General features: G+C 37.1%; 1 pseudogene; it reads right to left on the bottom strand.

Annotated features, from left to right (window-relative positions):
* Positions 1 to 2647: 2647 nt before the first annotated feature.
* Positions 2648 to 3468, bottom strand: LOC100011501 (voltage-dependent anion-selective channel protein 3-like; annotated as a pseudogene).
* Positions 3469 to 6588: the final 3120 nt, after the last annotated feature.

Below are 6588 nucleotides of genomic sequence, written 5' to 3'. Positions count from 1 at the left end.
CCCAGCCAGGCCTTCACTTGCCAGATATCTGGATTTGAGACTGTTGTAAGCAGTGAAGATCAGAAGTAAAAACTTGATTATCTGTTAGAAATCCTTTTATATTTTAAGTAAATGCTAATGCACACTAAGGAAGATCATTTTGGGGTTAAGGGGTTAAATATCTCTTTATCTGGAGGAATACAAATAGGTGGCTGTTACTAGAAGGAAGGCTATTTGTTTTTGGGGAGACCCTAGATGAGAGCTGTATTTAAGAGATTTCTCTAAAGTCTATTGGGCAGAGGCATAATTAGCCAGATGACACAAGAAGTCTGAAACCTCTCTCATTAAGGTCAAGCTTCTTATACTTTTGAACCCACCTGATTCTAAAACTGGGCCCCACTTGAGGGAGAAAGCACATTGCTCAAATGGGAGGTAACACAAACAATCATCCACAATGCGGATACCTGAAGAGTTCAAAATGTGATTCTGAATATATTTATGAAAAAATCCCATTTTTTGTTCTTCTGTTATGATCTTCTATGAGAGGGAAGTTAGAACATCATAAGACTGAAAGCAGGTATAACTTGGTTCAAGGAGCTAACAGTATGGCTGGGGACAAGAGACAAACACATGTACATGGATAAAACAATTTGAGAACAGTGTAAGAAAGTGTCCAATCAGAGACTAAATTATGGTTGGGCAATGGAGGCAGCTCCCTAGGTTATAACACTTTCAGGACCATAATGATGGATGTATGCACCTATTTTTTTTTAAACCCTTACCTTCTGTCTTGGAGTCAATACTGTGTATTGGCTCCAAGGCAGAAGAGTGGCAAGGGTTAGGCAATGGGGGTTAAGTGACTTGCCCAGGGTCACACAGCTAGGAAGTGACTGAGGCCAGATTTGAACCTAGGACCTCCCGTCTCTAGGCCTGACTCTTAATCCACTGAGCTACCCAGCTGTCCCCCTGTACCCATTTTTGATGCTAGAAAATCTCATTCTCCTCGAAATTCTGACATTTATTCTGTACTATGGTAAGTTGCATGGGTTATAGTAAATAATTTTAACTGATATTTATTTACAGCTTTAAGTCTTGCAAAAGGCTTGATATCCCTTGTCTCATTTAAGGCTCACAGCAGTATGATCTAGATACTATGGGTGTTATGTCCTGCTTTTACAGAGCTGAAAATTAGGAGGCACTGCAGTGTAATGTAAAGCATTCTGGTTCTGGACTCAAAGGGCTTGGGCTCACATTTTGCCTCAGATTCTAGCAATCTAGGTGACCTAGGTCAGTGACTTAACCTTCCCTGGGGCCATCTCCTCATCTATTAAATGAAGGGGTTAGACTAGACTTGGGATCATTCAATTAGAACTTGAAGGTATCTCAGAAACCAACAAGTTCAACTTTATTGTATAGATGAGGCAAATGAGGTCCATGCAGGCTAAGTGATGAGTCTCAGAATGAAACCCATATCTTTCTGACTCAAGATCTCCACTCTAGTATGCCAAATGCTTCTCAGAAAAGATTTCAAAGCAGTGAAAAGGGGAAGCTGAAGGGGATAGAAATGATAATTTTAAAATGTATTTTTAAAAATTACCTTTTCTAACCTGATAAATATTAGTAGTGGGGGTGATAGGAGGAGGAGGAATATCAGTAGTAATAGCAGCAACAATAACACTAGTAGTAGTAGCAAGAGCAACAGCAGCAGCAGCAGTAGTAACAATAACAGTAGTAGCAGCAACAGCCAATAGTAGTAGCAGCAGCAATAGTAGTAGAATTATTAGAAGTAGCATTAGCAGTAGTAGTGATAGTACTAGTAATAATAGTAATCATGCATCTACATGGTACTTTATATATTATGTTATTTGCATCTTATGGCAGCCCCTTTCTATAAGCATCTCTCTTTTTGAAACAGTACTGTTGCTCATCATATTAGCATTCCCCAAACTTCCTGTTTTCACATTTGATTTGTTTTATTTTCATTATGTTGCATTTCTTGTGAGTAGATAGCTGCACTGAAAATCTCCATTTCCACATCATTCTATTTGGAGAATTCTTCTTCTCAGGACACTTTGCTTCTTAAGCCTATATAGTCAAGTTTTTGATTGCTTGAGAATTGTTTATTTTGTTGTTTATATTGCTTTAATTATTTATATTACCTTAATATTTTGGCTTTGGTAGTGTCTAGAATTTCTCTTTTGTTGTTGTTGTTGTTCCAAATGTGATGAATTTATTTTACTTTGATGAAAAACCAAAGCTTTCACTATAGCATAGAGACCAGTTTGATAAGAGATGATGAAAAAGTGGTATAGGATATGCAGAACGTTATGTATATCAGGTAATTTCCTTTATAACATGACACTACCTTGTTGTTGAAGAACAAATTTAAATAACACTGAGAAAATGAACTGAAACGTGGCACAAACATTACAACTTCCATGCATTCCTTCAAGTATCTCTCTCTTATAATAGACTCAAAAACCTCTAGCCTTCAGCATGGTGGTGCTACAACAATTCTTTGGAAGAATAAAAAGTTCACATTGTTGAAATTTCACAGAAGGATATAAGGCCAAAACAGAGTAGGTTCATTTCTCTTCATTTCTAGGGATAGATCTGATACTTTACTTAAAAACTATATTAAACATCCAATTCAAATCCAAACCCAACTTTATGACCTCCTATATGGAAGTTTTTTTTCCATCAATTAAAGCTGACAGCATTAATTTTATACCAGTTCAGTGTCTGAGTATAACCAAGTCAGATAAGGCTGACATTATCCACTTTACCAGATAAAGAAGTTTTGTGATCCAGCTTATACTTAGCAGCAATGCTAAAACAGGTGTTGTTACTACAAGCTGTCCAAGCAAGGTTTATCAAAGTTTCACTCTTCTCATTAACTTTTTGGTAGATCGACCCTCCAAATTTAGTACCATCATTCACATGTGTATGCAGATGGAAGTCAGCACCTTTATAACCTAAGGCAAAATTATTCTGAGATAGTCTGGATTTGACTGCATTAAAACTCATCTGATAGCCGGCAAGCCATCTATCATAAGCCAATACAGCCCAGCCTTAGATGGTTGGCCCATAGAAATCAATGTCAACATTTCCACCAATACTGAAACAGTCTTGTCTATGGGAGGCGTTTAATTTACTACTCTTTTTGCCTGTGTTTGGCACACATATGGTGTCTAGAGTCAGCTTCAAACCATTAACCAATTTATTCTCCATGCTGATTTCTGTCCCCAGGGTGTTGGGTTGTCTGTCTTCCATTTTTGAATGAAGGTAAAACCCATAATCACAGATCTTGTACTTTGTTTCCAAGTTACTTGAAACTTTCCCTGTATATGAATGACCAGGTGTGGAAAATTCCACTCCACTGGAAGACTTGGTTCCAACATCTATTTTAACCATACCAAACCCATATCCTTTGTTGAAGACATCCTTGGCAGCCTTTCCTAGGTCACCGTAAGTTGATGTGATACACATTTCTTCTCTTACTGAAGAGCCACTGTCTCTTCACCAGGGCAAAGCTGAAGGTCCTAGAATTTCTGATGTACTTTTGTTTTTTGAATCCTACTTCAATGTGTTTTTTTTTAGTTACTTTTTACTCTTCTATTAATTTGTTTGTTATATTGACATTCCCAGGTGTCTGTCTCTTTATCTCCCTCCCTTACCCTCCTTAGAGAATGTATAATTTAAAAATATATGTATTTATATGTATATATAAAACTATGATAAGCATGTTTCTATTTATCAGTTCTTTCTCTGGAGGGAAATTTCAATCAGACATGATGTTCAAGTTTTAGAGAGAATATTGGCAATCATCCATGCATTTCCATTGGTCTTTTTTAAAAGAACCAATACCTCCTATCTTTGAATTTATACTGTGTATCAGTTCCAAGGCAGAAGAACAGTAAGGGCTAGGCAAAGGGAGTTAAGTGACTTGCCCAGTAACACAGCTGAATGTGTCTGGGGTCAGATTTGAATTCAGGACTTCTCATTTCTAGGCCTAGCTCTTTATTCATTGAGCCACCTTGGTGCCCCATCCATTGGTCTTTGATGGATTTCTCAGTCTACTTTTCCAAAGACGGTATTCAATGCCTGCCTGTATAAGTATCTTATACTGAATATTGTTTTGTATAGATGTTTTAACATCTTCTATTAAGCATTATAGAAGAAAATGTTTATTTATGAGCAAATAACCACTAATGAAGACTTTTGGGCACACATTTAATCTACTAGGTGGGTTTATTCCTTAATACTTTAAAAGGACTTATTAAAATTCCAATCTACATATGCCTATCTCTTCTTTAAAATCATGTGATTCATGAGAACTCTTTTATAGTATCTTTAATGATATTAGAGACAGGAGAGAATGCTGGTCTTGGAATCAGGAAATCTTGAATTTAAATCTGGCCTCAGATACTTGTAAGGATAATTTTAGGTTTATGACCTAATCTAAATTAATTTTGGTCGCCAGGGAATATCCCAAATAAAATACCCAAGTCAGCTTGGAAATTTATGGTGGTTTAATTAATATAGAGGGAAAGAATTAAGGAGAAAATAGAGGGAAAGGTATAGGATTTCCCCTGCCTGGTCTGTGCCAGGGGGAGTTCAAAGTCCTCCACCACGAGGTCTTTGAAGATTAGAGGCTTTTTCTAAGAGGATGGTATTTGGAAGGCAAAGGAAGAAAGAATCAGCCTTGACTCTGAGAGAGCTCAGAGAAGACACCTCACCTGAACTAGGTTACTAGGCTTCTTACAGTATGGTAACCCAGACAATAGCTGCCACTACACCAAGATGCCAAAAGGTTCAGCATGCTGCCACCCTGCCACCAGCCACCTTTCTGCTGCCAAAGAGGCTGGAGAGAGGAAGTGACGCAAAATATATAGACGGTTTTTACATCACTTTCCTGCATCTCACATGTACCAATAGTAGCTTAAGCTTAACTTAGGACAGCCTGGGGGTCTGTCAGTTGTGTCTGATTTGTCATTTGCTAGCACGTCTGTCATAGGCCATCCTCCTAAATACTTAATCCTTAAGTATGGGTGTAGACATTCCTGTTTTTGTTAGACTAAGTAGGGTGGAGTAATCTAAAGTTTACATACTTAGTAGTGTAAAATTTAAATTAATGTCTAATACTTCAAGTATTATTTTCATAAAGTTTATTATCTGACAAAACAGAACCATGTGACTAAGTTTTTCTACCTGCTCAAAAATCCCCACTTCACCAAAGCCTCAGCAGGAAGGAAAGAGACCAAGAGGCAGGGCTACATCCAATTTATTTCCTGTCTACATCAGCATGTAACAACAGGAAGTGAGTAGGGTGCTGGGAATCATAGTTTTGCTGGGTATTGTAGTTTTTAGGATAACAGATTCTAAGTACACACTAGCTATATGACTCTAGGCAAATAACAATTTCTATTTGCTTCAATTTCCTCATTTGTAAAATAAGAATAATAGAAGAACCTACATCCTGTGGCTATTCTGAGGTATAATAATTATAAAGTACTTTTCACCATGCCTGGTCCAAAGTAAGTACTGTATAAATGTTAATTATTATTATTATTCTAATTTCTAGACTTGGCATTAAGTGAGGTCATCTTAAATGACTTCAGTTTCTTTATATTTTCTCTCTTTAGATTAAAATCGATACTTGATTTCTACTTCTCCCCTTTCAAACTGGACTTTGAAATGATCTTATTTTTATTGCCCTGCACTGATCATATAGTTGTAGAACTTAAAACTGAGGGTATTAACAACCAAAAGCATCATGAAGATCTTGATTATAATTTTGCAAATACATATCACTGGTACATCATGAAAATTTTCATAGATTATGTCTATTTCATGGTACCTGTTATTTATCTAAGCAATACAACATGATAGTACAAGATCCAGTGTGATACAATATCATACAAATGTATTAAGTACTTTCTGGGTCAGGCATTATGCTAACCATTGGGGATAGAAATAAGAAAAAGGAAGTCCATGTCCTTAAGGATTTGCAATCTGATGGAGGGAAGACAAACAAAAGGAAGTTGAAAATTAGGGGAAGGGGAAGCAGAAAGTACATGGCTTGGGGGTATGATGATGGTAGAGCCAAAACCAAGCAAAGCAACTTGTGAGAAATGAAGAGTTATCTGAACAGTCTAAGCCTTCTATAAAGGGAGACTTTGGGATGAGTTTTTTGCCTTACCTTCTAGTCCTCAAATCAAAGGGATAGAAGACAGACTAACAAGAATAAATGCCAAACAGAGGTAATCGTGGAGGGAATAGACAGTCAAAAGAATTTCTTGAGTGTGTGGTGGGGGGCAGTGAAATATTCAGTTCTATATTCTAGAAAAATCACATTGGCAGCAATGTCGAGGATACATTGAAATATAGAAGACTTGGGACAGGGAGACCAGTACAAACTTTTGCAATATTCTAAGTAGGAGTTAATGAGGGCCTAAACTAGAGTGGTGTCCCTGTGATTAGAGAGAAACATTGAGATTTGGGAATGAATATGAGGGAAGAATGATACTGAGGAATTGAAGATGATAGAGGTTCTAGGGCTAATCCAGTTAATACTCTCAGCAGAACACAATTGCAAGCACATCAGAA

Source organism: Monodelphis domestica, chromosome 3, assembly GCF_027887165.1.
Source record: "Monodelphis domestica isolate mMonDom1 chromosome 3, mMonDom1.pri, whole genome shotgun sequence".
NCBI lineage: Eukaryota > Metazoa > Chordata > Mammalia > Didelphimorphia > Didelphidae > Monodelphis > Monodelphis domestica.
Note: the sequence above shows the minus strand (reverse complement) of the source record. Positions and strands in the feature narration are given on the sequence as shown.